The sequence below is a fragment of the Tiliqua scincoides genome, chromosome 4 (assembly GCF_035046505.1).
Source record: "Tiliqua scincoides isolate rTilSci1 chromosome 4, rTilSci1.hap2, whole genome shotgun sequence".
Classification (NCBI taxonomy): domain Eukaryota; kingdom Metazoa; phylum Chordata; class Lepidosauria; order Squamata; family Scincidae; genus Tiliqua; species Tiliqua scincoides.
In genome coordinates, this window is record NC_089824.1 from 25,641,360 (window position 1) to 25,658,957 (window position 17,598).

At 39.9% G+C, this 17,598-nt stretch overlaps 1 protein-coding gene across 4 annotated transcripts in view; it reads right to left on the reverse strand.

The window, feature by feature from the left end:
• VPS13B (vacuolar protein sorting 13 homolog B) overlaps positions 1-17,598 on the reverse strand; it is a 494,765-nt gene that overhangs the window by 99,623 nt on the left and 377,544 nt on the right. The gene's annotated exons all lie outside the window — the stretch shown is intronic.

Below are 17,598 nucleotides of genomic sequence, written 5' to 3' on the forward strand. Positions count from 1 at the left end.
GTGCTCAGTGGCATAGCTAAGGGGGTGCAAAGAGTAGCAGTTGCACCAGGCATCAAGCTTTAGGGGGGCAAGAAGCTGAGCTTGACACTAGTGACCAAAATTGTGAAAATCTTGATATGTATGAATAATGCCATCATGTAATAGAGATCATTGAAAAGGTAATTTAATACAGAATGCAATGAAATAAACTGCATTGGAATATCTGTATTCTATCAACATTTATGGCCAATTAACCAAAAAATAAAAACATAAGTGCCTTATGGAACAAAAAGTAGATTTTCGGAACTCAACAGACCTATGAGACTGATTGTTCTCAGAGCCAATGACAGGTTATTATGCTATTGACAGGTTGCAATGGCATGTTATGATACAGCATGGAACCAATAAGGTGTTAATATGAGTCAGCTCTCATTTCCATGTATCATAATACAGTTACCCTGCTAACTGGGTAAAGATGCAATTCTTCAAGTGATATTCTTCTTATATTTAGCAGGGGGAAAATAACGTCCTTCTTCACCCCAGCTCAGTGTCCCGAACCAATCAGGGGCACATTTTTAATTTATTTACTTAATTAAATTTGATTTTGTCTTGGGGGGGGCTACAAATCTATGACTCCAGGTAGCAGATAGATGCCTTAGCTATGCCTTAGCTAATTTTCACTTTTTAAAAAGTCCGGGGATCACATCACTTCCAGTTGTGACATCATTTCCAGAGCATCAAGCTTGGCACGCAGCTACACAATCATTAGCTACACCACTGCCTGCTCTACCATGAGCATCACATCGGGCCCAGCACATATAGGGTCATAATCAACTGCACATGGGCTCACGATACAACTTATTCTGAAATAATGGGGGGGGGGGTACAAACTATCAGAAAAATGGCTTTTGAATTTATTTGGATTTCTTACAGCGCAATCCTACGCATATTGACTTGAGGTAATTTCTACTATGTTTAATGGGGCTTACACCCTAGTAAGCATGTTTAGAATTGCAGTCTGTGTATCTGATCTTCCTGTTCTTTTGCCAAGAATACCTAAATACAGGTCAATCTAATGCTTGTCTACTCAGAAGTAAGTTCCATTAGCCAACAAGTTAAAAACTAGCAGAATAATTCAAATCTATTTTAATAAGCTTTTATAGAAAAATGTCACTTTCACAGCATGCTGTTTTGCAATTTCTATTGTTTGTAATATATTAAAGTGATTTACTAGTTTTGATACAGAATCTTCTTTGGGAGAACCTCTCCTAAAAATTCACCCAGCTCTATCTGCAGTTCAAAGCCCTTCAAAACTGTACCCACATTACACAACAGGGAAATCTTATGCATGTCTACTCAGAAGAGCTCAAAGGAACTTACATTCAGACAAGTATGCCCAGGACTGCAGCTTAGGACATAGGAGTACAAAGTACTAGACTTAAGGGCCAGAGTTTACTCCCCCCACTTTTGAATAGTCATTGTGAATATTGAATTTCAGCATATTTAATTTGCAATGCCTATGGCTTATTTTTCTAATATGTATAAAAGATGAAAGATTAAAAAAAAACATGAGCCTAGATATACAGCTGTTTCAAGTAATAGGATTTCAAACCTCTGCTAAAAGATACCTCTTCTAAGTAAGAACTGTATCCCTTGTATAACATACATACACCTGGGTCAAATATGTGGTCATGCAGGAGAAGCAGAGGGATTTGCTTATTAATCTCTTTTAGAAATTAGGAATAAAATGGCTCTGCTTCCTAAATGTAAATTTCTAAACGGAACTATAATGCCAAGAATAATTTCATAATGTATTGAGTTATTGCTCCTTAAGACTAAGGTTTATATTACAGAACAATAATGTTCATGAGCCAATTTCCCCCCACAAATATATGCTCAAAGCTTTCATTGAATTTGATAGCAATGAAGGGAAAATTTCAGGCCCTAGGCATAAGTGCTGTCCAGGTGCCATTGTCAAAGACCATCTTACATGGGTTAGGAAGCAGTGCACATACCAGGGCAAAGCCACAAGATACTAGATCCAAGCATAAATCCATAAATACATAAAGGTAAATCCAGATGTGAAACAGGGACTTCCCTTAACCATGAGATCCACATGGTTTCATGGAAACAAAACCATAGTTCAGCTAATTGCAGTATCATCTAAACACAAGAAGCTTCCATATACTCAGACTATCTAACCAGTGCTATGACTGATAATTGCTCTCTAAGGACTAAAATACAGTTGCTCACACTTCCTACCCCAAATACAGAATAAACCTGCAAAGCACGTTTTCTGTGATTGACCTATGCACTCTCCCTCCTCACTTTGAAGTGAACTGCCCCCTCCTTCACTAAGACTAACTAGGGATCCTGCTTAACTAGGAAAGGAAATGAGCTTCAACTCTGACTTCCAAGCAATAATGAATGGGACTGGGCTATAAAAGATACAAGAAACTATACTCCTCTGATGTCCTAACAACTGCCTTTCTCTATGATTTGATCCATGGGACCACTCCAAGACTGCCTTAAGCAGCTGAACTGTGTGATTTGATAGGTGTGCCCCAGGTTCCAATGTTCCAGAGCAAGAGTCTCCAAACTTTTTTGCCAAAGGGCCATCAAGTATCTGGCATGGTGTTGAGGGCCAGAAAAAAAAATTAAATAAATAAATTAGAGATGGAACTTGAATGAATAAATGAATGAATGGGCTCAAATTTCCAGGATTTCTCCAAGCACCAACACATGCCACAGAAATAAAGTACACATTGAAATGAACTCTCATTGCTCCACCCCACAAGCATCTTAGTTAAATGTATGGAGTAAATATCTCAGAACCAGCACATCACAGGAAAAGTTTCCAGGATTTTTCCTGGCACCAACACACATCAGTGGCATAGCTGGAGGGGAGTATGGCTGTTTTGCTCCCCCCTGCCAGAAATGGCTCAAACGGTGGGGCCACTTGCCCACCTCGCTGAGGCTCCCTGCCAGAATGAGTGCTTTGCCCCCTCCAGCTACAACACCGACACACACCACAGAAATAAAGCACACCCTCAAATGGACTCCCATTCCCGGCATCTGGCCATATGCCGTCACCACATCCTGTGGCAAGGAGTTCCACAGACCAACCACACGCTGAGTAAAGAAATATTTTCTCATGTCTGTTCTAACTCTCCCAACACTCAATTTTAGTGGATGTCCCCTGGTTCTGGTGTTATGTGAGAGTGTAAAGAGCATCTCCCTATCCTCTCTGGCCCTTAGAATACCTCTCGCAACCTCTCTGGCCCTCAGAATGCGCAACCTCTCTGGCCCTCAGAACACCCTCTAGGTGCAACGACAGCACAGCTCCAGTTGTTTTCATCAAAGGCTCTCAGGGGACAAGAGGTTGGACGTGGGCTACGTCTGGACCCCGGGCCAGGTTTGGAGGCCGCTGTTCCAGAGGATCTGCATATTGTATCCCAGCCTGATGGCATCTGGCCTGGGTGCCTTTAAAGGGAATTGGACAAGTTTCTGGGGGAAAAAATCCATTATGGGTTACAAGCCATGATGTGTATATGCAACCTCCTGATTTTAGAAATGGGCTATGTCAGAATGCCAGATGCAAGGGAGGGCACCAGGATGCAGGTCTCTTGTTATCTGGTGTGTTCCCTGGGGCATTTGGTGGGCCACTGTGAGATACAGGAAGCTGGACTAGATGGGCCTATGGCCTGATCCAGTGGGGCTGTTCTTATGTTCTTATGGGATTCTGGGGTCACATACTTTTTTCCTAGGCACACCTAAAAATTGCTGATTGGGTTACTTGGCCCAGGAAAAGTAATATACCATATCGGTTTGGTCCAAAAAAAAAGGCCTTGCATATTTAAAACCTCCAACTCTGGGGGCACATTTCAAAAAACACAACATCAGAATTGGGAAATATTGCACTCTCAATTATATATAGGGGAATATGGGATAGTGATGTAGAAGTAGAATATTCTTTCCAAGGAGTATGAATTTCATTCAAACCCCAAAGATCCATAAAATAAAAAGCCTCTATGAGTTCAAATGAAGATGATTTACATTGTGCAAAGCAACAGCATTGGGATGCAAGGCAATTTTTTAAAAACTTCTTTTTAAAAATCCTACTAAGAGCCAAAAATTTTCCTCGAGGACATTATAACTTTCTTTTTCAGCTGCTCTGTTCCCTGTTTGGGATGAAATAAATCTTGCTGTATAAATCACAGTGCACCTAATGAAAGGGAGAAAAAAACAAACCCCTAAAAAGGAATACGCAGTCAGAAGTCACACAAAGTGCAATCATAAGGAAGCTAAAAGAATAAGTACTTAAAAACAGCTGAAGACAGACAGCTATGGACATACTGCAAGAGTAATGCCGAGTGAAATAAGACATGTGCTTTAGCAAAGCTTCTTTCAGTGGAGCATCGCATACAGAGAAATCCCAATAGGCCAACACTTGTGGACAAAGATAATTTGCATCCAAAAAGAAAGGAGTGCTGAAACACCACTGTAACATCTCAACATGCCCCAGAGTCTTATTTTGGGATTTCTAAGCACCTGGTTGAATTACAAAGTACGAGCTGGGCTTATAAAGTTACTTTCCTATAACTGGATGGTTCAAGTTGGAAAGATGAAACAACCGTTAATTCCCCCTCCCTTCTCCCCACCCACACACAGGACTTTAGGCAACTCTCCCAGGGCTCTCTCAAATATCTACTGCAGAATTCTGTCTTCTGTTTAAACAGATTAAATCATGGTAACCATTTAAACTCAACTTGATATGGCAGCTTACAGAATCCATGTATCTTCCTAAACGACTGTTGTGATATGCAGAAGTTAACATGCTCTGCTTGGACTGTGACTTGCTGAGTGCTTGCATTACTCTCCGGGAGTGCAATAATTTAGCGAGATGGGCAAACAGTTTCATGACTTTTAAAAATAGCCCTTCAGGAGGACTAATAAAAATGAACAACTTGCTTTGGATGATGTTTACAAAATGCTGCCAGCCTTACATTGTCAGGCTCCACTTTCATCTATATTAGCAGTCGGATGCACCACTGGGCTGATGTAGCAAGAGGCAATCAGGCTTCTTTACAAGGATGCTTCTGTGTGTCATTATAAAGATTAGACTGGGATGACATACACTAGCAAGGAATATCCAGGTATTCTTTATACAGCTGGAAATGATCTATGACTACTAGAAAAATCTGCAAGCATGAGATGAATGCTATCCAGACACAGATTTGCATAACAATTACATAAAGACTACATTATAACACTTTCATAAAACCAAAAGGAGGTGTTCCACTATACAATCTTTAAAAAACTTTTCAGGTGAATTTTATATTAAAACACATAGCCCAAGAATAATTGACTGGTCCAGGCAAATATAGGTAGACAAATATAGCAACATCTCAGATTACTGAATTCATATAAGTCCTGAGCAGCAATCTAATGGTTATAAATTTTGTATTTTTGGCTAATTTGACTACATGAAGCTATACTGAAGAAAGCCTAAGAGTACCCTTCCACTTTCCATCTATCTGCAAGAGTTAGATAAGCCTCTTTCTCAACTGATGTTAATTTAAGTCATATCCTGCTTTATGGTCTAACTCCAACTACTTCTCCAGGCTATTACAGCCAAGAGTGTGGTTTTCCGAAGGACACATGCAGGACTCAAAAGCTGTGTTTGCTTCATTCTGCAGCTGATAGTAGCTTCTTTCTTGGAAATCGTGAAATGCTTCTTGCACAATCTCCAACCAAACTGATACCATGTGAGGAAGAGAGAGAACGCACACAGATGAATGCGTGCTTGGTTTACCGCTGGTCCTACCCCCAAGATAGAGAATGCGCATGCAACAGTAAGAAGATTAAATGAATATTCAAGATGCTTGGAACAGGCCCAGTTCAGCCTCTTCAAAATGTACACAAGTCATGCAAGAACTGTTCTGCTGTGGTGCTATCCTATGCGGTTGCAACATGTTGAATACTGCAACCAAGAAGGCAGGACCAACTGCTTGGGTCTTTCCAAACTGATCAGTACCCACAGCTTAAAATAGTGTAGCAGTTAAGGCAAAAGTTGAGTAGAAAGGAATATATGTGATTTGCCCCAACCACATGTCTACAATATTTATACCTGCATCAGAGTTCTGTGTGATAACATCAAAAAGTAGCTGCTTCCATATAGGTAGAGAGGGGGTGAGTATGTACGCTCAGCCAATACTCTTTGCATCTTTGTGATCTTCCTCTTCCTCTGGTGATAGTAATGTGCTTCATTCTTCTGCATTTCTACTATTAGTCACTTAACCCTTTTCTCCAAAGTCACTGCTGACCATTCTACAGGGTCAACGAAGGTGAGAGAATAATCTGTTAGAACAGGGGTGTCCAAACTTTTTGGCAGGAGGGTCACATTATCTCTCTGACACTGTGTCGGGGGCTGGGAAAAAAGAATTAATTTACATTTAAAATTTGAATAAACTTATGTAAATTTACATAAATGACTATATTACAGATGGAACTTATAGTAAATGAAGGTCTTGCAATAGCTCAAGGCCTATAAAAGACCTTGCAGAAAGTGAGGTCAGCTTTTCCTTTGCTGTCACTGCTGCTTCATAGACATGAAACAGCAAGCAGTAGAGAGAGCCCTTGGCCCGCAGCTCACGCAAGAATTCAAACAGTTGCCCTCACACTGAGAGAAGTTGTGTTGGGCCAGTGCAGGCTCCAGTAAGTCTTCAGACTTCAGAGGCTCATTAGACTGGGGGCTCTCTGTGGGCCAGATTGGGGGTCCTCAAGGGCCACAAATGGCCCCTGGACTGGGGTTTGAGCACCCCGTGTTAGAATTACAGACTCACTCAAGAGTAACAAGGAAAGTGACAAGGAAGGAAGCTCTGCAATTGGCTGTAACTAACCAATATGTTTCTGCAGAAAGGGCTGGTCTCACATGTGTTCATTCTTGGATCTTCTCACTGCTCAATTAAAAAAAATACCAGTGTGGTCTGGAACAGAAGGAGAAAGACCCACACAGCTGAACATTAAAAGATGAAAGAACAGAGGTTTGGGGCATGTAGTCCAGTTTGTGGAAATGTTGTGCTAGATGCAATGACCAGACCAATATCATGCGCAAAGAAACAGAAGACATCAGGTTAAGTGCAACATTTCTAGCAATGAACAAGAGCAATGAATTAGACTACTGGATTTCTCATTAGCTTGGAACAGAGTCTTGTGATGGTTCATTCTCCCCTAGAGTACTATAATTTCTACATTACCAATTAACCATTCTTCACCGAGAGATTTTTTCAGCATTGTATATGGCCACATATGGGCTCTGTAAAAACACAAGATGTGTTACCAATGGTAAACAGAATTAATGACCTTGAACAGACCAAATTCTTGAATTCATCATTAATGTGTGTCCCTCCTGCATTACAGCAGCTTTGGCAGCTTCAGAACGTATTTTGTTTGACTACTTCAAACACTAAAAATTCAGGGTCATCTATTACTGTAATCCATTGCAGGGAGTGCTTTATTGGCTGTGCTGGTGGCAGTGGATTGGGGGGGTTGGGAAAGGGAGGGAAGCAATTCTCTCTTATGTATCTTTTCAAAAGAGCTTGATTATATTTTATAGCCTGGGATAGGAGTCCTGCTCTTTTTGTGTCTAACAAGGTTCAAATGGAGTTCAGGCCAGTGATGAATCGGAAGCAAAGTCAGAGATGGTTATCTCAATGAAATGAGCTCATCTCAATTTAAGAAAGGCTGAGCAGGTACACCATGTTCAACACAGAATCTAAATAGCCTTGAAATCACAAGATGGTCAGTGATTTGGTAATTTTTAAAATCTTGATTCACAGAACAGTACATCATACACACACTTTTTCACTTTTGGTTAAACATCGAATGCGTAGGAGTGGTTTACTATATATGATAAGTAAAGTCATGCTGACCAAGATCAGAGTGACCTTTATATTTCAAAAATATCATACCATATTGTAGCATTAATAAAAAAACTAAAATATGGAACCAATGATTAAAATAATGTGCAGACCTCATGGAGGCTTTAAAATAATAATACATCCTTAGCTCTTTCCATTTTTTGTTGTGCAAACCCAAAAAGGCTTATGAAGAGGAAGTTCCCAGAAGAATGTGTCTCTAGCCTCCCAAGTCCCCCTTACATCTTCTGTTTACCAGAAGCAGCTGCTTCAGCAAAGTCTAACTTAACAGTTAACAATATTGGGATGCAGTCTTACTACAGTAAAATATAAAGTGCAAGGCTCAGGACTCGAAAGCACTGCTGTCATACACAGAACATACATCAAATCAAAAAACAACATGCTCCTTTTTCAGAGGATATGCGATTACATCCATTTTGAATGTAGCAATAGGAGAAAAAAATGAGTTGTGAAAGAAACAAAATAGTTTGAGTTAGTTCCATCTGACTTTCATCCCTGTTTTGTACTTTCCTAAGTGAACTGGCAGGTAGAACTACATTTTTAATGGACCTACATGTTTTGAACATTTTCTCTCTCAAAATTAGCAAGCTACACTTAATTTGTAATTAAAAAAAAATAGGGCATGCCAGTTCATCAGTAGCAACTCTGAACTCTATTATAAAGTAACAGTAGGGAACCTGACCAGGATTAATAGTGGTACTCAGTCCTGGGATTAGATGGTGTCTTATTTCATAGATTTTAGGCCATCTGTTCTTCCCTCCTACATTTAGTTCTGCAAAACTATAAACGCACCTCTACCTCAGGGACTATAGAAAGGAATTAGAATTGTTCTGCTTTTCATTATCACAAGATTCAGTAACTCATTTCATTGTCAGGATAATCCCCTTTTACTCTTTCTTTTGCGCTTCTAGGGTATGCCAAAATGACAAATAAAATCCCAGATGTTAGAGACCTGATGAGGTCTCCACCTTTCCTTGAGTGTTGTGTTTAAGCTACTTGGGACACGGTGTCAAAACTGACAGGACCCTGATGCCCACACCCAATATTCATTATGGTTTGTTAGTGATTTGTATAGCTGTCTACAGGCTGAACTTCCACTTGAATCCTCAGTGGCCATTAAAATGTTTAGTTTGTCCTCTGGCTTTTACTGACAAAGAATTCATTTCCTATTGTTCAAGTGTTGGAAAGAGTTTACGGTTCTTTCTAAAAGTAACAAAGGTCTTCTGGGTGCTGTAAATGGATTGATACTCTAGCATATTATTTTAGGTAGTCAAAACTAATTTGATGTTTTATTTCTTCTTGGGCTAACTTGCAGATCTTCAGCATTCAAGGGTCATGGCAACACCTTGGTAGAGTTTTCTCAAGAGAGGCAGTTAATTCCTAATTGAGGGGAACGCCTTTTTTTTGTTTAACATCCATTATCTGCCATTTATTTCTAATATGTGGCATAGATTTTGGAAAAAAAATGTGACTACCAGAAGTGTACAATTTGCAGACAATTTTTGTTATTAAATATTTAAGAGAAAGACAATCATATCTAGATTCAAGAAAAACATCACTGGAAGTTTTTTTGAACTGCAACTACAGTTCACTGCATTTCTTTCCCTAGCCCAAGGCACTGAACACAAGTCTCTCTTCTTGGCTAAAAATAAATTTTTGATTACTGGATTCCCTCCTTTCACTTTGAAATTGCATATATCCTTATTTTGCTCTTCCACATCTGTTTCAGGTATACAGCAGCAATTTCAGAACCATTTCAAAATTAGTTTATGAGCTAAATTAACTATTTCAAAAAAGATGACTCTCAATTTGCTCGTATTATGCTGAGCTGTAACAACCCATTTTTATTCACTGGAAACAGATTACCAGCAACGATTTTAAAATTTACTTTCTTGTGATCATTTTGCTAAGGCATGTTATTTGCCTTTAATAAAACAAGAGCCCAAACTTATGAGCTGCAGCATCAGAATATCAGCATTTAGAGATGAGGGAGGTGCAGATGACAGCTGTGCCTTTGCATCATCATCACCCATAGTAGGGCAATGGCAGAAGCAGAGCTGGGTTGTTGTGTCAGTGTAGCAGCTGATGCTGCTACACTGGCAATCTTACACAACCATGAAATACTTCATAGTGGTACAGGTTGAATAATTCTAACCCAGACTGCCTGAAACAGAAGGTGTCTGAATTTCGGAATAATTGCATAAATGTAATGAGAAATGCTTCTTCTTGCTCTTTTCACTATGGGTGTCTGCTGACCTATTTGACATTTTTCAACAATGTCTGTACAGGTACACCTCACAGAGGAGAGAACAGAACTTGCTGCTTGTAGCTGCATTGTACATGAGAATGAGCACAAGACCTTCTAGCATTCACACTACAGAAAACAGTCCTTGGACAAAAATTTCGGAATAGTTTAGATTTTGGATAGCTGGATTGGGGTATTCTACCTGCATCATGCAACGCTTATAGATTTGGCTAGAGAATGTGTGGGTGTCATTATGTGAGACTGGATAGGTAGTGAGAAGGTGTGGGGTAGTGAGAAGGTGTGGGGTAGTGAGAAGTCATAATCTAGGAACTGGTTGTATTTATTGTACAGGCAAAGTATGTTACTGCACTGAGGATTTATAGATGGATCAGGTTATACCTTTTCAAGACTGCCTTGATGACAAAACTTCAGAACTTGCAGGGGCTGACAGATTCTAAAAGACGCAAACTGGCATCACTAAATGAAATCCTATATATGCTTACCTGGGAGTAAATCCCAATCCGTGGCATAGCTAAGGGGGTGCAGGGGGTAGCAGCTGCACCGGGCATCAAGCTTTAGGGGGGCAACAAGCTGAACTTGACACTAGTGACCAAAATTGTGAAAATCATGGTATGTATGAATAATACCATCATGTTATAAATCATTGGAAAGGTAATTTAATGCAGAATGCAATGAAACAAACCGCACTGGGATATCTGTATTCTATCAAAAGTTATGGCCCATTAACCAGAAAATGAAAACACAACTGCTGTGGAACAAAAAGTGGATTTGCTTAACTGCAAACTGACCTATGAGAATGATTGTTCTGAGTGCCAATGAGATGTTATTATGATACAGCATGGAACCAATCACTTTTTATTTATTTACTTAATTAAATTTGATTTTATCATGGGGGGGGGCTACAAAATCTTCTTTGAACATGGGTAGCAGATAGATGCCTTAGCTATGCCACTGACAGGGGGAGGCAGCAAAGCAAGTGGGTGGTGAGTTGCTGAGGGGAGGTGGGTTCCTCCCAATTTTCACTTTTTAAAAAGCCAAGGTGTGATGTCACTCTTGGTTGTGACATCACTTCTGGGGCAACATTTTGAGCTTGGCACCGGACTACATGATCACTAGCTACGCCACTGCCTGGGAGTGAGCTCCACTGACTTATAGTGGGACTTACTTCTGAGTAGACAGGCACAGGATTGAGCTCTAAATTAGATATGCCTTTTAGATTTGTGGTCATTTACAGAAGTAAGGGGGGGTGGTTTGAAAGAGGGCCCCTTTGGTTTCCTCTCCTTTTAGAAGCCTCCAGTGATCTCTGAGAACATTTTTATTTCAGCAAGCCTTCTGATTTTAGTCTTCTGTAGCACCTGACAGCTGCTGCTTTTATTGATGCTTTTATGCTTTATTGATTATTGTATTTTATGTGCTTGTATGTTCATCCATTATGCCTGTGATTGTTTGCTGCTTTTTTACATTGCATTTTACAGTTTTATTTTACATGTATACATATTTAAATTGTTGTAAACCACTTTGGATGCCCTTCAGAAGAAAAGCTGGATAAAAAATTAAATAGGCAAATAAATAAATAAATAAATAAATAAATAAATAAACACAGTTTTAATTCATACAATTTATGACCCAATCCTAACTTTCAATGTCCTTGCTTTTTCAAAATATTAACTAACGTTTCTCACTCACTTTAACAAATAAAAAAGACCCAATTTAATTAATTAAGTTTGATTTTGTTGTGGGGAGGGGGCGCTACAAAATGTTCTTTGCACTGGGCAGCAAATGGGTTAGCTACGCCACTGTTCCCAATGAGCATTACTATAAAATAAGCATGTTCACTGCAATTTACTTCCAGGTAAGCATATAAAGGATTTCATTTAGTGACGCAAGGTTTGAGTCTTTTAGAATCTTACAGCATATATAGGATTATGTCGTAAAACAGGTACACCCCCATCTCTGAGTCACTTTTAATCTGGCCTGTTCATATTCTAGGAAGCTACGGAGCTAAGCACTGTGTTTTTGCTCTTAGTGGCAGCTTATCTGGTGCAAAACCGAAGCCTATTCTGACCCTTCACATGGTCAAGATTGTTAACTAGACTCCTAGGTTGCTGAAAAATGCAACCACTTCACTGCCATCCCCCCAAAGCATGAAGGCTAGTGGCTGCTCTTCATTCTCTGAAGTGGTTTTTTAAGTCCTTTAACCAAATGCAGGCCCAGTCTTCATACTATAGGACAGGGGTCTCCAAACCCCGGCCCGGGGGCCAGATGCGGCCCACAGTGAGCCTCTATTCGGCCCCTGGCCAGCCTCTTGTCTCCTGAAAGCTCCTGGTCCACTTTGCTGAACATGACTGGAACTATGCTCTAGTTGCATCTGGAGGGTGTTCTAAGGGCCAGAGAAGTTGAATGAATGAGCCCATTCATTCATTTATTCACTCTTCTAAGTTCCATCTCTAATTTATTTATATACATTTTATATTTAAATTTTTTTTCTGGCCCTCAACACCGTGCCAGACATTTGATGCAGCCCTCTGGCTAAAAAGTTTGGAGACCCCTCTATAGGACGACATGATAGTGCAGCATTCTGAAGGCATTTTAGTTGCATCAGTGCAATCTTATATTTAGCAGCAGACTACAACAGATAAACAGATGGACCCACTGGCCAACTGAAGGATCCCACTGGCCATTTTAACCATCATCATCATTTTGCTCTTCTATGATAGAAGCATATAAAGCTTAAAAAATGCCATTAATGAAAACAGTCTCTAAGATTTATGTAACCCAATATGGTAGTTTCTATAATGTACACTCAGGTACAATAAGTGATTCATGCCCATTCCTTATCCATATGTGTGACAGGACTTGAAGCATCCCAGTCCTTCAGTTACTGTTCAGAAATACTAATGTGCAAAAAAGTACTCTGGGCACACTTTGCTATAGATACATTTCCTGTGTTAAGATGTTAGATAAATCTGCATGGGAGGGCAGACCACCTACCCACACCATATCATCACTATGCTTGTTTTCTCATGGAAGAAGTACTGATTTCTGACCAGGTTTGCCAATGAGCTCCCTTTGTTGTCTACACATACAGTGGTACCTCGCATAATGAATGCCCCACGCAGCGAAAAATCCGCAGAACGAAAGCATTGTGCGAAGTTTGGTAACTCGCACAACGAATTTTTATGACTTATGCTTTGCATAACAAATTTTTGTTTTGTTTTGTTTTGGTTTGTCTTAAGGGGGGGATCTTCATGTCACTTTATGATCCCTTCCACCCTAGTAAGGGGCGGATCTTCATGTCACTTTATGATCCCTTCCACCCTAGTAAGGGGCAGATCTTCATGTCACTTTATGATCCCGTTCACCCTAGTAAGGGGCGGATCTTCATGTCACTTTATGATCCCGTTCACCCTAGTAAGGGGCGGATCTTCATGTCACTTTATGATCCCGTTCACCCTAGTAAGGGGCGGATCTTCATGTCACTTTATGATCCCGTTCACCCTAGTAAGGGGCGGATCTTCATGTCACTTTATGATCCCGTTCACCCTAGTAAGGGGTGGATCTTCATGTCACTTTATGATCCCGTTCACCCTAGTAAGGGGCGGATCTTCATGTCACTTTATGATCCCGTTCACCCTAGTAAGGGGCGGATCTTCATGTCACTTTATGATCCCGTTCACCCTAGTAAGGGGCGGATCTTCATGTCACTTTATGATCCCGTTCACCCTAGTAAGGGGAGGATCTTCATGTCAGTTTATGTAAGTAAATCCCATTGTGCTTGCTCCCAGGAAAGTGTGCACAGGATTACAGCCTTCAAACCCCCCACTCAGCATCCCCCCATCGCTCATTCACCCTCTCACTGCCCCATTTCCTTCATGTTTCCCCCCATGATCACGGCAAAAGCAAGCAATTGAGTGCAGCTGCTCTGTCCTCCCCAGCTTAGAGCACAATCCTGTGCGTGTCTCCTCAGAAGTAAGTCCCATTGTGCTTACTCCCAGGAAAGTGTGCACAGGATTACAGCCTTCAAGCTCCCACTCAGCATCCCCCCGTTTTTGAAATCCTCTGTACAATATGTATGCCTTTAAAGAGCACTTAATAAACACTTTGTAAACCAAATTTGACTTTGTTCGGACTTTTCTTGCCCATAGGAACGCATTAATTAAATTTCAATGCATTCCTATGGGAAAACGTGCTTCGCAAAATGAAAAACTCGCATAACGAAAGGAGTCGCGGAACAGATTAATTGCGTTATGCGAGGCACCACTGTAGTGACATTTTGTGTGGGTTTCTACATAGAGAAGACTTAATTGTGGCTTCAGTAGGAGGATCCCACAAAGCGTGTTGTGTGCATGCAGCTTCACAAACATTTAGGAAAATGAATCAGGCTATTAAAAATATATATATACACACACACACAATAAACTACTTTTTCCAAAACTCTTGAAGAAGAAAGAAGTAGGGGAAAATATGCTAGTAAAATGCCTGATTCAAAGGTCCTAATTAATAGTATCTGGAAAAAATATTTTAATGCAAGGTTATCAGTTAATTAAAACTCTTTTAAAGTCATTAAGCAAGGTCATGAGCTCTTGTTTTCCTACCACAAGGGAGGAAACATGCCTACAACACATTCCCAAGTGTCTTAAAAAAATGATTCTTGGCTCATGAGATTCCTCTTATATTACAAACCAGCTTCCATCTCTTACACAAAGACGCATCTGGAAAAGAGGCCGTTTACACTGTTTATAAAATACTGTCACATAAAATTTGTAAAAAAACATATTTCACTAAAAATAGCTTGCGTAAGTAAGGGATTAGAGTAGTTTCTGCTGCTATAATTGTTCCTTTGTAGTTTTTTCCATGATGTTTTTTGAACAGCGCCATTTGACTATGTTTATTAAAGTCAGCACATCAAAAAGGATCAAAGTCACTGCTAGTGAGAACTGAAAAAATATCCCAAGTGTGTTGTGTTGTCTCATGGGGGAATTATGCAGATTCAAGTAAACAAGTGCAAATTGTTGAGGTTTTAATGAAAATTTTCTACAATTATTGAATCTGAAGTCATTTGGTATTAAAACATGTGTACAGCAGATGGTCATTCTCTCTAAGAGGCAGGCAATGCTACTTTGTCTGTTTTAATAGTACATCCGAGATGACTACTTTTTTTGTCATTGTATGCCGTTTGCTTCAGCAAATAATTCGTAAAATGCAGCTGCTGCAGATGGTCCCCATAGTTACGTGATTGTAAAAATCCGAAACACAGTAAAGTATTTGCATATTAGTTTCATATGCCAACATCAGCTCTGTTCAGCTCAAAAGGTATATTTATAAAACTCTGAAAATAAAAGGGACTGATTTGGACATTCATAAAATAGCTGACTCCCATTTGTCATGCAGCTACTGCGACTTTCTGTTCAGCTAAATTATACTTCAGCATGGAGAATCTTTGAAGAAAAACAAACAATGCATTCAAAAGTAAATCTTTAGCAAAAATTATATGCAGTTCCTGCCAGTATTTTACATTAATGTGTAAGGAAATGAAAGTAAGAAATGTATTCGAGCGCCAGTTAGTATATTTTAAAATAAAATGATATAAAATGTCTGATGGGAACACATAGTAAACATGTTTTGTTACCAATTGAAACAAAAACATTTGCTTAAATGGCTTAACATTCATTGCACCCCCATTAACAAACTGTTAAAAAGTTACGTGCTTAGAAATCATCTTTTTTTCCTGGATCCGCCATCAATTCTTGACCCTTCCCCAACTTGGCACCATGCCATCCTGCCCCACCCCCACCCTGGGCAATGGAAGGTTTGGGGCCTCCTGCTTGATGATGCTCCAACAACTCATCCTTTTATCATTCACTAGTCAGAAATAGAAGGTAGTTACTCCTTGCTACCATCCTATCCTTTAGTCTGCCTAAGGGGTGAAGGAATGAATGCCAATATCTGCTAGAAGTAGTTGTAATCACTCAGAGAAAGAGGGTGAGTCAGGTGGTAGTTGCTTTTGCTCCTTACTATCACTGACTGTTGCCTGACTGGTGATGTGTGGAAGCAACAGCCACTATTTGCTCACCTGCCTTCTTCCTCTGGTAAGTTGCCATTCCCATTTCTTACGTGAAACTAGGTGGTTGAGTGGCAACTGACAAGTAGGAGACACTGCCCACCCTCTGTCTGGCATATGAAGAAGGGAATGAGAAGTCTCCATCACCTGGAGTCAGCTCTCAGTACAACTCAGACACTGGCTTAATCTCTCAGCGATGAAGACAGTGTTCTCACTGATATGGAAGTTGATGAAACAGAGGGATGAAGCCCAAGCATCTATTGCTTAGCCTGCCAAAAGGCTTTTTACACATCCATGCATCAAGGAAAGAACATGGGGCCTTAAGATATAGGCAGGAACTTATTGGACATACTGCAAACATACCTGGAGAAGGATTACTAGGTGGTTGAGGGGAACTGATGGTAAAGGAATGAGGTTTAGGACAGGCAACATAGGTTCATGAAACAAAGATAATGGCCTGTGTTTGACTCTGCTGCTGGTCTTTCCATGCCATGACTGAGATAGAACTGGAAGAGCGTGGGAATGAATGCCTGGGCTGCTCTGGCCTGTACAGCAGTTTATTTACGAATAACAATTATTTTAGCTTCCAGCACTTCCACAGTCTTTCATGTTCTATGAACCTTAAATTTTTCATTTTTAACTTTTAAAACAATAAAAAGCACTAAGATTTATTGGTCCATGTAGGAATATTCCTGATGAAAAAGCAATAAATTGCCTAACTTGGCCTGGAATATGTAGTTCTCGGCTACAACTTGCTATCATTATCTTTTAAGCTACTTATGCCAACTCACTAAAATCTGGCTAATATTCAGTGGGGGGAAACGTACCATTTAAATGACTTTTACTAAGACACTCCCTAATATAGCATTAACAAAGCCGTGCAAAACCCCAGAAGTTTTTTGGTTATTTATGAGTCATACTTTTCAGAAGCTTTGGGCTTACACTACATTTTTGTAGTGGCAAAAATGTAGATGTCATAAGGAAAGAAAAACAGCTTTAATTTCTGTGCTTAATACAGAATCCATAAAATATGTTTACTCTTCTGTGGACTTTGAATGGTAATGCCAAGTATAATTGCTTTTATTGACTAATTTGTCAACTATCTGCCTGAGAGAAGTATTGGTTCCATAACACATACATTGTGGTGGTGGGCAGCCACACACACACACACACACACACACACACACACTCTGGGCAAACCAGATTTTCCACCAAGTACTCTCAGGTTTTTCAGGGGAAGATAAAAAAAAGCCATGAAAACCTGCCTTGGCTGTTGTCATCATGTTTCAGCCTAGCTAAAAAGGGCTTAATAGAAGAAAATAAGAATAGACCAGGATAACATAAGCAAAAAT